Raw genomic sequence first — 14,756 nt, 5'->3', positions numbered from 1 at the left:
CCCACTGATTTGAAAGCCTCTTCTAACAGCCCATATTAAGATATTGCAAGTGGACCACCTGTTAAGAGTCCAGGAGAGGTTTTCAATCAGAGAAATAGGAGGAGAGGATAGCTGAAAATGCTTCCAGTTCTGTTTCCATGACCACTTCCAGTTACATCGTCAGTTTCTGCTGAAAGACATAGTCCATGCCAAACTCAAACATACTATCTCTATTCCTGTCTGACCCCCAGACCTTATCCTCCCTCATTCTATGCCTTCTCCCCAGGACTACAGGTGCCTGAGCTGCATGTCCTAGGGAGCAGCTCTGGACTTTAGGCAGCAACTGTTTGCAAAGCCGCACCCATCGTTTGGAATGTGTATTTAAAAGTTTTGCCAAGTTTTATGGCAAACTCCCTACTTTTTGCCTTTTCTGCAATAAAGAATCTATTCCCAAAACTAAGAAATCCACCACGAGGCACTAATATATCACAACTTTTAAGCTTAGTTGCAAATTCACTGACTCACTTAAAGAATGAAAACCTACCTCTGATAATAACTATCTTGAGACCAGGCATTGGCCTACACTTTTTCAATTTCACCCAATTCTAAGGAGCAGATGCAATTACTGTCTCCTATTTTACGGATGAGAAACGGAGGCACAGAGAGGTTAAGTAGCTTGATGAATGTCACAGAGCTATGGGTGGTGCATCAGAGCTGGAGCTGACAGGCATCGCTTACATCTCAACCCATAGGGAGGTTGTTGATACAATCTGATGGTACCCATATAGGGTCCCTTGTGTAGCCTCTGATCTCTGGGCTGAAAGATTTCCAGTAACTACCAGTGACCACTTCCTGAGCATTGTGATTCATTTCACCCTCGAGGTGTATTATTCTTTCTAGTTTGTGAAATGAGATCAACAAGGACTCCAAGGCATGAGCTGGAGTGCGGGCTCAGCCTTGTTGCTAGGCCATTTCTCCGATTGTACAAAAATTGTACAAAAATAATGTCGCTAGAGTATCTTTGGGTTCTCAGGGTTTATGGCTGCTGCATTTCCCCTGTGGATTGTACCATCTATCATGAATGATGGCAGTTGACACAGAGCCAAAGCCTCCCCACATCTCTGTTCCTCCCGTTCTCTCTGTGTTCCTTCCTGTCGGCTCACAGTGAGAGGGTCAGTGTGATTCATTACCTTTGTGGTTATTAATTTTCAGAAGATATCAATTATAATAGGATACAGTCATCTCATGCTCCAAGTGCTTAAGCGGTCTCATCTGCACACCCCTGATCTTATAGATTAGGAAACTCAAGTTGGTCAATGTTAATGATGTGTCCAAGGGCACACAGCTGCTTAGCAGAAGAGTGTGATGGAACCTTCAGATCTTCTGACCACCCCCACACCCGCCCAGCCTTTGCTCTCTGTTCGACAGCTTGCTGCCTTCAGTTGTATGACCAATCCTCCTTTTTGATGATTTTTTTGCAGTTGCTGGATGGCTGACTCAGACTCAGATTTCATGTAAGCAAACACAGCTTGAAAGCACTCTTGCCTGCCGCATATAACGAAGTGCCTGTAAAAGAGTTTATGGTAGAGATACATGCACCCAACATCAACCTTCTCATCTTTTCTCAGTGTAGAGACATGTAATTTATAATGTCTCACCCCTGTAATGCAGGGATCGGAGCCCGAATAGTTTGTAAGTACATCCCCTAACTCCTTTTAATGGTCAGATGTCACAAACGCTTTTTACAAGGCCTTGCAAAACATACTTCTTGCATATTTTGGATGTCACTACATTCGATTGATTACACTCTACGAAATATGCTTTTAATTTTCTATATAAAAATACTATGCAAGAATCACAGTGGGCTCACTTGGCATCTATTCATAGCCCCTTCTTTCATGCATCATCTGTGATGTCTGGAAAATTGCCTACTTATTCCTCAGCTTCCCGTTGGTCGGCCGGGTGAGATGTAAGCAAGTCTGTTGAAGGGGTTTTCTGGAAAATAGTACTGATGAGATGGAGGTGATGATGCAGGAAGTGGGTTCTCTTCCTCCCTCTACCCACGTGGAGTGTTGATGTGATGCCTGAAGGCACACCAGCCTTCTTGTAACAATGAAGCAACAAGCATGAAAATGAAAATCAACAAGCTAAGGGGCAGAATGAAAACCCACAAATGGCCTGTCTCAGATGACAACATCAAGCAGTCAAAGTCATCCCCAAGACCCAGAAATCCCCTAATATACAATTAGTGTTTGATCTTAAATATCAAAGTGTGCTTTTTAAAAATGTATTTTGAAAATAGGAAAATACAACGGTAAAAATACAAAGTAATCATAATTCCAATATCTAATTTTCAGTACTGATACTATTTTTTCTAATACGCTATTTCTCTGACCATTTTAACCTATTAAAATAGCATTGGTGTCTAAACTGCTTTGTAATTTGCCTTTTGTTTTGTACTTAAGGACGAATTACGAGCTTTTCCCCATGGAATTAAATATCCCTGCATGACACGGTTTATCAGAGCCCCGTGGTATTCTATTCTCTGGATAGGCCAATATTTATTGAACCAATTCTTCATTGTTAGGATCCTTAGTTATTTAGCACTTTTTAGCATTACTTGTATTTTATGCAAATTATCTCTTTGGGCCTTTCTCTATTTACTTATAGTACTTGGATTTCTCTTAATTTATAGGAATTATTCATATTTTAAAGACAGCTATCATTTGTGGAGAGAATGTCTCAAATTTATTCCTATCCTGATTACACAATGCACTTATGTATATTCTGCTCTATATTTTTATTTTTAAAACTAACTATATAATTAATCTATCTAGAATTTATTTTGGAGTATTATATATATGGAGATCTAATTCTGCCTTCTCGGAGGTTAGCCAGGAATTCCTCAACATTTGTTGAGGATTCTTACTGATTTTTTAAAGTTTTTTTTTTTTTTTCTATTTCACTCTTCTGTCCATTCCTTTTACAAAATTGAACACTTTCATATTTTACACTTTTAAATTATTAAAGCGTGGACATCCACTTCCAGGAAGATCGAGTAGACATACATTTTTCTATTCTTCCTTCTAAGTACAACTAAAAATTTTGGCTATTCTATACAAAAGAAGCATAAGAAGACTCTCAAAGGTGGTGAGCAGATGAATTGGCTAGGTTCCTTGATCCAAGGAACAACGTGGTGCTGAGTCCTCTGGGTTCTCTTTTTTCCTCATATACTTCAGACTAGGAACTGAAAAGACCTGTACCCATAAACACCAATAGGCACAGACAAGAAAAGACCCTAACAAAAGCCTGTTCTTTCCAACCAAGGATCAGGAAAGGTACAATCCTGCAAGATAGGAAACTTTCAGACCATAATGGCTTACTCCAGCCCAAACACCACAGACAAAGTATTCCTGCCACCCTCCAGCAAAGACCAAGTGGGGAGGCCAGACTATAATTGCCAGTCTATAATGAGATGTCCTAATAACCCTGCCAGATGGTGTCAGAAGAGGCCTAGTGGAGAGTCCGAATGCTTATACTCACTCAGTAGTAACAAGACATCACTCTCCCCACTATGATGTCGGTAGAGACCACATGGGAAGCAGTAATGGCATTCTACCCCCTTTTTGCTGAGATAAAGAAAATGTAATGGGAGCACCTGGGTAGTTCAGTTAGTTAAGCCACCAACTCTTGATTTTGACTCAAGTCATAATCTCAGGGTCATGAGATTAAACTCTGCATTGGGCTCCATGCTGGGCAGGAAGCCTGCTTAAGATTCTCTTGCCTTCTCCTTCTGCTCCCCCTACCCTCTTCATGCATGTGTGCTGTCTTCCTCTCTTAAAAACAAAACAAAACAAAACAAAATGTGGCATTTATTGTGATTTGTTTATCACCCTCAATTTAGAAAAAGAACACTTAATGGGAACCTCAACCCCAACCTCAACCCAGCGATGACAAGGAAATTTTCCCTCCAACCCCCACATGTCAGTAGAAGCCTAGTAGAGAATCTAGGCCTTCCAAGCTTACTTGTCTGGCAGAAATGAGGTGGTACCCCCCCTTCATTCACCAGAGTAGTATCAGAGAAGGATTTAATTGTATAGCATGATATGCCAAATGTCTGGTTTCAATAAAGACTTACTCATCATATCAAGAACATAGAAAATTTCATCAAAATGACAGAACACTACAGAAAATAAATATAAGATATAAGAAAGAACCAAATGGAAATTTCAACTAAAATAAACAATAACCCAAAAGGAACAATGAACAGATGGGCTCAATGGCAAAACTGGAAAGAGAGAAGAAGGAGTCAGAGAACTTGAAGACAGAACGAGAGAAATTATCCTGACTGAATGACCAGAGAGAAAACAAACTTACAAATATCAAAAGAATACAGCCTCAGAGACATGTGGTTCTAGAACAAAAGATGTAAGTAAACCTCAGAAGAAACGGAGAAAGGAGGCGGGCTGAAAAAGGATTTGAAATAATAATGGCTGAAAAATATCCAAATTGGTAAAAAAAAAAAAAAAAAAGAATAAATGTGTAGATGCAAGAAATCCACTGCAAGACATATCATCAAACTTATAAAAACTGGGATCCCTGGGTGGCGCAGCGGTTTAGCGCCTGCCTTTGGCCCAGGGCGCGATCCTGGAGACCCGGGATCGAATCCCACGTCAGGCTCCCGGTGCATGGAGCCTGCTTCTCCTTCTGCCTGTGTCTCTGTGCCTCTCTCTCTCTCTCTGTGTGTGTAACTATCATAAATAAATAAAAAAAAAAAAATTAAAAAAAAAAAAACTTATAAAAACTAAAGACAAAAAATTCTTAAATGCAGACAGAGAAAATGACATATTAGCTATAGGGGAAAAGTAATTTGGATGACAGTTGATTTCATATCAGGAGCCAGAGAGGTTAAAAAGACATGGCACAATATTTCTCAAGTATTGGAAAAAAAAAAAAAAAGGAAAAAACCTGTCTGTATCCAGAGAAACTATTCTTCAGGAATAAAGAGAAAACTGAGACATTATAGATAAAGAAGAACTAAGAGAATTTGTCACCAGCAGATTTACCCTAAATTAATGGCTCAAGGAAGTCCTCTAAACAGAAAATAAAAGGATGCTGAGCACATCAGAAAGAGAGAAAGACTACAGGAGAAAAAAGTATAAGTAAATACAATACATTTTCCTTCTTCTCATAAGTTTTCTAAATTATATTTGATAGTTGAAGCCAAAAGCTATAACATTGTCTTGTGTGGGTTTCCTTGTGTGTACAGGGGATATTCAAAAAACAATTATATTATAAATAAGGGAGAGTAAAGAAATGTAAAGAGAGGTCAAGTTTCTACACTTTGCTAGAATTGGTAAAGGATGATGCATTAAGCTGTGTAAGTTGTGCATAACTAATGTAACACCTAAAGAAATCATGATAAAAGCTGTATAAAAATATACATTTAAAAATATCATAGGTAATTCTAAATGGAATTCTAAAAAAATGTTCAAGTACTTCATAGGGAGGCAGAGAAAAGAAAACAGAAAAATGAAGAAATATGGATAAACAGAAAACATAAAAATGAGACAGCAGACTTAAGCCTTAGCATATCAATAGCTAAAATTATGTTAAATGTAAATGATCTAAGCACACAATTAAAGACAGTGAAGATGAAAACAAGAATAAACAAGCAAAACAACAAAAAGAACTACAAAAGGCCCAACTCTGGTGTGTAAAAGAAACTCATTTCAACTCTCTGTGCTGTGTGAGAAATTGACATGTTATCTCCTCCATCTGGTCACTACACAGGGACAAGTCCAGACGCCTGTGTCTGGATGAGCTCTCTACTCCTTGTTGGTTTTGGCTTGGAGGCATAAACACCATTGACTTTTTTTTTTTTAAGATTTTATTTATTTATTCATGAGACACACACACAGAGAGGCAGAGACATGGGCAGAGGGAGAAAGGAGCCTGTTGCAAGATTCGATCCCAGGACCCTGGGATCAGGACCTGAGCCAAAGGCAGATGCTCAACCACTGAGTGACCAGGTGTCCCAACACCATGGACTCCGATTTCAGCTCTTTTCCAATCTCACAGTGATGGGCACTTTCCACCTGTGTCCTACCTGACTTTGTGGCACTATTTGCCTCTGCTGACCACTCATTCTCTCCTTGAAACACCTCCTTCCCTTGTTTCTGAACTCACACTCCTGTGACTTGCCTTTTATCTTCATGGCTCCTTTTCTTAGTTATCATCTGACAGCTCTCTTCTTGCCACCCAGTACATGTTGTCTTCCCCAAGAATCTATCTTAAGTGTCTCTCATATTTACACCTTCTCTTAGGGCAACCAGCTGTTAGTCTGTCCAGGCCACAAGACATTCCTATCACACAGAACAGTGCTAAAATTGAGAAAATCCCAAAGTAGGATAAGTTACTTACCCTACTCTGAAAATCTTTTTGTTCCATTGGCTTCAAGTGTTAGCTAGATGTTAAATGCGTTTCTGGATGTTTCCTCTCACTCAACATATGCTTCTGTGGTCACTAACTTGGAATACCTCACCAACATCTATCCAGCTGCCCTATCTCTCACAGGGAAATGAGCCCTCTCCCTCAAACCCCCACACCAACTGATTGATAAATTTTAGTAATTCTAATTTTATTTTATTTTACGATTTTATTTATTTATTTAAGAGAGAGAGAGAGAGAGAGAAAACAAAAGTGGGGGAGAGAGAGGGACAAGCATACTCTTAGATGAGCAGGGATCCCGACATGGGGCTTGATCCCAGGACCCTGAGATCATGACCTGAGCCAAAATCAAGAGTGGTTATGCTTAACAACCTAGCCATCCAGGTGCCCCAGTAATTCTAATTTTAAAATCTCCTCTTAACTGTTCATGTGTCACTTGCTACCTAGAATACTGTTGCATCTTTCTCATTGGTGTGATAGTCTGTAAGATGTTTGCAACGATCTTATTCTACTTCCTCTAGGCGAATGGTAGGATTGGACCTCTCGGCCCCTTGGCATGAAGTATGTATGCGCTCTGGCCAATTAAATGTCAGCAGAAATCATATGGTGTGTTCTGTTGTGGGAAGAGCCGGAGAGTGATTTGCCCTGTTTCCTTCTCCCTACCATGGCAAATAAAGCTCCATGGTGGAAATTTTGTCAGTCTGCATTCTTGAGTGAGGGCGATGTTGAGCAGAATGCTGGGGCAGTCCATAAAAGATGTGCAGGCCGCAGCATATTTATTTTTTAAGCCACTGAGATGTGGGGTTGTTTGTTACTATAAGACAACTTAGCCTGTACTGACAAACACACTTGGTGTCCTCAACTTTCATTTTTGGCTGCTTCAAACAATTTTCCACACAATAACCAGAACAATCTTTTAAAACACATAAAATGCATTAGTCAATCGCCTTTTGATGATTCCCTATGGACTTGAGGAAATCACAAAATCCTTACCATGGGTCACTGTTCCCTGTCTACTTCTCCAGCTTCTCTCCCTCTCTCTCTCTCTCTCTCTCTCTCTCTCTCTCTGGTTTTCTCTGTTTCAGACACACTCCATTTCTTTTGGATGCTCAAATGCAACATGTTTGTTCCTTCAGTACCTTCACAGATGCCTTGACCATTCCCCCTCACACACCTAAAGAGCCATTAATTTTCTTTCAAGTTATCTCCCAAAATATACTTTCTCTAGGAAGGTTTTTTTTTTTTTTTGACCCCAAATTAAATTAGGAATCATATGCTCTGTAGCAGACTGACATTTTTTATAGCAAAACCAGTATTTATGATTAGTTTTTCAAAACCTCCCCCTCTGCCTTAAGCTCCACGAGGTGAAGGGCTCTGCCCAATGAGATCCTGTCCCTTGCACCTGACATAGTACTTGGCACATAAAAGTTTAGATTAAGTATCTGTTAAGTGAACCGAATGAACGAATAATAAAAAGTCCCTTTTACAGTGTTTGTTGACTCAAGTGTCTGCAATAGCGATGCATAATAGCTTTCTCCGAGGTTGTGTTACTTGGTGTTTCTCTATTTTATGATCTGCTCACACCTGCTGCTGCCCCGCCACCTAGAACACTATTCGTGTTCCCTCACCCCCTTGCACAACCCGGTTTCTATCTGCCGCTCACTGCCTGGCTCTTTACTTGGTTAGTTCCTATGTATCCTTTGGGTCTCAGCTTACATATCAGTTCTTGGAGAATACTGCTCTCACTCTGCAGTCCACATGAGCCCCGGCTTTTAGACTCTCAGGACATCAATCCATTCCGTGGCTACCCTTCTGAGTCACTTGGTTTTGGGTGGTCACTCTGTTAAAACCAAGGTCACCTCCACTTGTACTGTTCCCTGCTGACGGCTGGTCTGTGCACCATGTACCAGGCACTTTTCAAAGTCATAGTTTACATGGATTATCTGCTTACAGCCTCAAAATAATCCTCTGAGGGGGAAATGTGGCTTTAAAAGGGAATGGATTAATTTACCTAAGCTAGGCAATTGATGGATTCTTGATTTGGAAATCACATGTGCATTTTTACTTCAGAGCCTGTATTTTTTTTTTTTTTTAAGATTTTACTTATTTACTCATGAGAGACACAGAAAGAAAGGCAGAGGGAGAAGCAGGCTCCCTGCGGGGAGTCCAATACAGGACTCGATCCCAGGACCCCGGGATTATGCCCTGAGCCAAAGGCATCAACCACTGACCCACCCAGGCACCCCAGAGTCTGTATATTTCAACTACTATGTTTTATTGGGTTTATGTTTTTGACTCAATCTGGGATTTTTTTCCCCCTTCTAATAAATGATTTAATTTCATTCACGTGTATTGTCATGCTTGGTTTATTTCTGTGATTCTATTTTTTTATTCTATTTTTAATTACATTTTCTATTTTAATTTGTACATTAAAAATATTTATTGAGCATTTACTATATTCCAAGTACAATTTTAGATGCTGAAATTAGAGCAGTGAACAAGATGGGATTCCTGCCCTCACGGAACTAATTTCTACTTAGGAGCAGCAGATAATAACCAGGGTAACAGTAACAACAGCAGGTGCACATGTAATTGGTCGTGATAAGTGTCGGGCAAACAACAGAGTAACAGGGAGTCAGGAGCCCGGTAATGGGTAGAAGCGGTGCTATTTATTCTGGGGATAGCAGGGAAATCTTGGTGAGAAGAGGTCACTGTCTGGGTGACGGGCACTGAGAGGAGGGCACTTGATGGGATGAGCACTGGGTGTTATAATATATGTTGGCAAATCGAACTTCAATAAAATATATATATAAATATATTTATATATATAAAAGATGTCACCTTATAAATACTTCCTTCCTCCCCCTTACTTTGCAATATCTGTTTATTTTGTTGTGTACATTTCCCATTTGACAGCGAGGAATGTTTATACGGTCACTTAACTACATACATAAGTCTGTTTCTTTATCACCTGCAGGCTGGAGCTATCAATTCCATGAAAGGTGAGAAAATCAAAGAGACGGCTCCTAAGCTTCTCTCCTGCTCACCTCTAGCTGATTTTGTCATTTACAGAGTTTTGCCACAAGATGTTTCCACGTGGCTTACAGGAAGGCTGATACACAAGACATCCTGCCGTGAGGTATCTTCTCGCGTCCACAGCTTCACTGAGGGCCACCCTGCAGACAACCTCTCCAATTGACACAGGCTATATAATAAATCCTCCTCTTCCTACATCCACAATCTGCTGGTTCACAGTAGTGATAATCCCTGCATTATTTGCATTGCTTTCATTGGTTTTCTTTATCATTTCTTCTTTTGTAAATTAAAGACTCAAAAAATAATTTTAAAAAATAAAGACTCAGTTACTCCAGCGTTAAGCAGATACATTTTACTTGTTACTGAATGGAGTGCCCACTGGCATCTATTGCAACTAGACCTTTGTTTTTATTTTGCTAATTCACCTTACAAAAGAGTACCCTCCAAGTAGAACATTTTATTAGGCTTTCTACTTTTTCAACATTACTGAAAATTTTGCTCCCCCACCCCGGGGGTAATTTGCCAAGTTTTTGTTTAGGTTGATTTAATGAACACTTTCTCGTGTTTTTATCACATTTCTCCCATTCATCTCTTGCAAATCTCATCTCGGTTTTATCAAATACTTGTTTTTTTCCAGAAGGGTTTACGGAGCCTATGTTTATTTTAGTTTTGCATATTTGAACATGTCTGTCGAGGTATAAAAAACATTTGGTCTCATTTCTTATCTGAGGGGATGCAGACATATGTTGCTTAAGACAATTTTGAACTCAGTTTGAATTTTTTCAAAATTCTTAAAATTTGTGTTTTATTATTTAGTTTTTTATGAGGGAGGGTGACAGGGAGATACCAAGAGCTAGGTGTTGCAGGAGTATAATCTGTAGTTGTTAAAGACCAGCAAATTTAATGTGTATATTATGGTTGATTATTCTATGCCAATTTTTTGTGGGACACAGTGGGCTCTTTCGAAAGACATACCCCCACCCTTGTTTTATAAAATGTTTCTCCTCTTGTATATTTGAATACTTTTTATCTACTTCATTTGCTTAGTCTCCTCTTGAGGATTCACCAATGACATGCATGTTTATCCACTGTCTCATTTTCTCTGTAGCTTTTGCTCCTTTTCCCATATTTTGCTCATTTTTTCCCCTGGGTCTGTCCTCCATGTCTCTCTCTCTCAACAATATTTATTTTAATTTTTGTTCATTCCAGTGTGGTTGAGGTTTTTAAATGATTTTTCCCTCTCTTCTGTTTTTTCCCTGGAGCTCTTTCAGCTTCTATCATTTCTTCCTATTGTCTTACCATGTCTTGTTCCATCCCTGTATTTCTTCTTTGAGCTCTGTGTTGCACCGACACCATTAAAAAGTTCTTTGCCTCTGTGGATAGATGTTTATTTTTACTGTTGTTCAGCTTTGCAAAGTAATTCTTCTGATGTATATTCTCTGTTGTTTGGGTTTGGTAGGTTTTATCCTTCTATGTTTATTTCTGATTATTATGTGTCTCTAAATGGGGGCAGTTTTTTTCTGGGCCAAGCATTTGCTAAAGAATTGGATGAGGAATACAGGACATGATACAGGGGGCATGAGTGCTTTTCCCCAAGCTCTAGAGTGGGTCTCTGTTTCAAAATCATTTTCCCCCCTTCCCACCAAGAATGACCTCATATTTCACCTGTTGTGTGTGTGATAAATTTGGGAAGAGATTTAAAGTGCATTTCATTTCACTTAATGGTGATTGCTAGCTCTCTCATCTGGCCATCCAGGCCACTGGCTTTCCTCCAAACTAATGGGTCTGTGCAATATATGTCTCAGTCCCAGCTCCCCTGCCATAGTCTAGCATGGAATGAGACTTCAGGCTGTTCCCAGTGCCCAAAAAATGCCCTGCACTCACATGCTCCAGCACCATATTTTTGACTCCTGCCTTCTTTCATTCAAAAAATATTGAGTTCCTACTTGGGGCCAGAGCGCTGGCCAATATTTTGCAATTCTTGTACACATAACGCATACAGCCCAGAGGAGACAAACATCAAATGACTGATTAAAAAATTCTTTGCAGATTAACATAAAATTAGAAATTAGAGGTGATCTAGATTAAGTACCCTCATTGGAAACATCTGTGATGATGGACGTATGCTCTACCTGAACTGTTTATATAATAGTCACCCCTGGCTATATGTGGTCTCTGAATACTTTAAAGGTGGGTAATGTGCTGATGGGCTGAATTTTACATTTTATTTAAATCTAATTCATTTAAATGTAAATACCCACTTGCAGCTAGTGGCTGCTTATTGGACAGCACAAATCTAGAGGGAAAAACACAAGTCAGGATGGTTGCAAGACAGGCATTATATTTTCTTAAGATCTAGAAGATAAGAAAAACATATCCAGGCAAAGAGTGGGGAATAAAAGAACCTAAAACCGAGGGGAAAAGAATTGTATAGGCCTTGAAAGAAGAAAATGCGTTGAATTCATACTGCCAAAAAATATTCTGTTGATGATAGTCTACAGATGTAAAATAGATGACTTTGAAAATAACGGTATTTCTCCCGCATTATGCAGTGCACTGCTAGCAAAACGAAAACAAAACAAAACCTGTATGTTCTAACTGCACAGTAGAAAGCAAAAACTTTATTAAGAGAGCAAGAGAGAATGGGAGGAGCTCACGAATCACCATTAACTTCAGAAGGAAAGAGATTTGGAGCCAGGTCTTCTCTTTTCGATTTTTACATTCTACCCAACGATATTGGTGCTCACTTTGCCAAATCAGAATAAAACAATTTTTTAAAAGTGATCTGTGCTTCATCTATTCGTCCACAGAGAGGATTTTTAGCTTAGTGAAACTACTCCGTATGATACTATAACCATGGATACATGTCATCAGACATGTGTCCAAATCCATTAATTCTATACCACCAAGAGCAAACTCTAAGGTAAACCATGATCTTTGGAAGATAATGATGTGTCAATGTAGATCAATCGTTGTAACAAATGTACTACTCTGGGGGAATATTGATCACGGGGGAGGCTGTGCCTATGTGGGGATAGATGGTGTATGAGAAAGCTCTGTATCTTCTCCATTTTTCTTGCTCTCAAAAATAAAATCTCTTAAAAAAAAAAGACAAGTAAAAACTTGATGGCTGATATGTTCATTATCCTCATTATGATGTTGTTTTACATTGTATACACATGTCAAAACTTACTCAATTGGACACTTGAAATATTGACAGTTTATTATATTTCAATTATACCTCAAAGCTGTTTTATTAAGTGATCTGTCATCACAACACATGTATACATGTGTTCATTTATGAGATTTTCATAAACAGATCGTTGGATGTCAGCTATCTTGGAAATACCACAAAATGCATCCCTAACAACAGGCATATGTATCTTACCTAGCACCACATTCTGGGACCTTAACGATTGTGAATTATATGTAAACCAGAATCTCTGTGCATTCTTTTTTTTTTTTTTTCCTTCTTCCATAATAAAATAATTATCAGATTCTGTTGAAGGGTCTCTGGTTTCAGTAGCATTTTTCCACCAGGAAAAACAGAGGAATGCCTCTGACCCATAAATTTTGGTATAGAAACACACAAAAGAAAACAGGAGTAAGCCAAGAGAAAGTGAAATGATCCTTTATAGAGTCTGGTATGACTTAGAGCTATGATTTTTTTTTTTTTTAATTTACAGGATTAGTTAATTCCCACTTGTCTCTCTGTTAGGCATCAGTTGCCTTAACTAGACACAGAAGCCCTGCCTCTCCAGCTGGTGGCTGGTCAGCACCGAAGGACTGATAAAGGCTAGTGAAGGTGTTGTCCTTTTCAAAACGTCTATGCGCTCCTGGGACTTGAGTTCTAAAGAGACGAGGACAGGAGAAAGGACTACAGCCACGAGCCTGTCTAGCCAGCAGTCATGCAGCAGAGAAGACCAAACTGGGTCCTGGATATAGGGTCCTGAGGGGCCAGGCAGACAGGGCCCTGGGGACTGGAGAGCCTTGGGAAAACAGGGCTTCCATTCATTGGTGGAACAACTGGGTGATATGGCTCACTTCTTCTTGGCTGAAAGCCTGAGCTTGAAACCCTACTTCTGGCTCTTTCTGCTCACTCTTTCTCCAGTTAACGCATTGCTTTTTAAACCAAACCAGGTGCTTGGGCAGCCATTTCTGCTCCACTACTAGAAAATTTCTCTCTCTGTCTTTTGAAAAAAGATTTTATTTATTTGAGACAGAGAGAGAGAGAACATGAGCAGGAGAGAAGGGCAGAGGGAGAGGAAGCAGACTCCCCGCTGAGCCGGGAGCCCAACGTGAGGCTTGATTCCAGGACCCTGGGATCATGATCTGAGCCAAAGGCAGACTCTTAACTGATGGAGCCACCCAGGTGCCCCTACTAGAGAATCTCTTTGCAGGGATGCAGCTTGCTTGCCTCCCGTATTCTCTGGAGAGACCAGTTCCCATCGTAGCATGGATATGAATTCATCAGAGACCAGAGGGTGGACGGGGTGGTTGCATCTTGGATTCCTAGAGCCTGAGAAGTCCCATTATCAGAACGGTTCTCCAACTATGGTACATCCATTCCTAGGTGTGTAAGCAGCCATTGTTAACATTGAAGAAGGCTTGAGTATCGTGACAGAGACAAGGTTCTTGGGTTCCTCTGACTTTGGCTTGGAGGTGCCTCTATGCATCTGTTCTTAGCGCATCTAATTTATAGGGATCTATGGCAGATTCACATCATAAAAAGGGGTGCAGAGAGTTCTAAGGAAGGAGGAAAGGCCAGAAAAGGATTCACTGCAGGGCTCAGAGAAGAGGGGGCGGGGCAAAGGGGGGGAAGGGAGGGCAGCCCAGGTGGCTCAGTGGTTTAGCACTGCCTTCAGCCCAGGGTGTGATCCTGGAGACCCGGGATCGAGTCCCACGTTGGGCTCCCCGCAGGGAGCCTGCTTCTCCCTCTGCCTGTGTCTCTGCCTCTTTCTCATGAATAAATAAATAAAATCTTAAAAAAATAAAAGGGGAGAAAGGGAGAGAGCCAGGGACACAAGGTAAGGAGATAGGTGGCATCACAGGCAAGAAGGGGAAGAGCCATTTGGGGCAGAGGTGAGGATGGAGGGGCCATAGAGGAAGAAGCAGGAGAGGACAGGGCCAGGAACCCTGCGTGGCCCTGAGGTGAATCTTGCTCTCTGGAGTAAGCAGCTCTCCTGCATAGACGGTGAGGCAGCAAAGTCGGTTTTGCTCCTGGTTCTTAGGACAGCCATTACCTCGGCCCATTTCAAACATGCCCATCCTGCTTTGAGCAACGGCGACTG

The sequence above is a fragment of the Canis lupus genome, chromosome 5 (assembly GCF_003254725.2).
Source record: "Canis lupus dingo isolate Sandy chromosome 5, ASM325472v2, whole genome shotgun sequence".
In the NCBI taxonomy this organism is placed as follows: domain Eukaryota; kingdom Metazoa; phylum Chordata; class Mammalia; order Carnivora; family Canidae; genus Canis; species Canis lupus.
The sequence above is the reverse complement of the archived record's forward strand: the minus strand, read 5'-3'. Positions refer to the sequence as shown.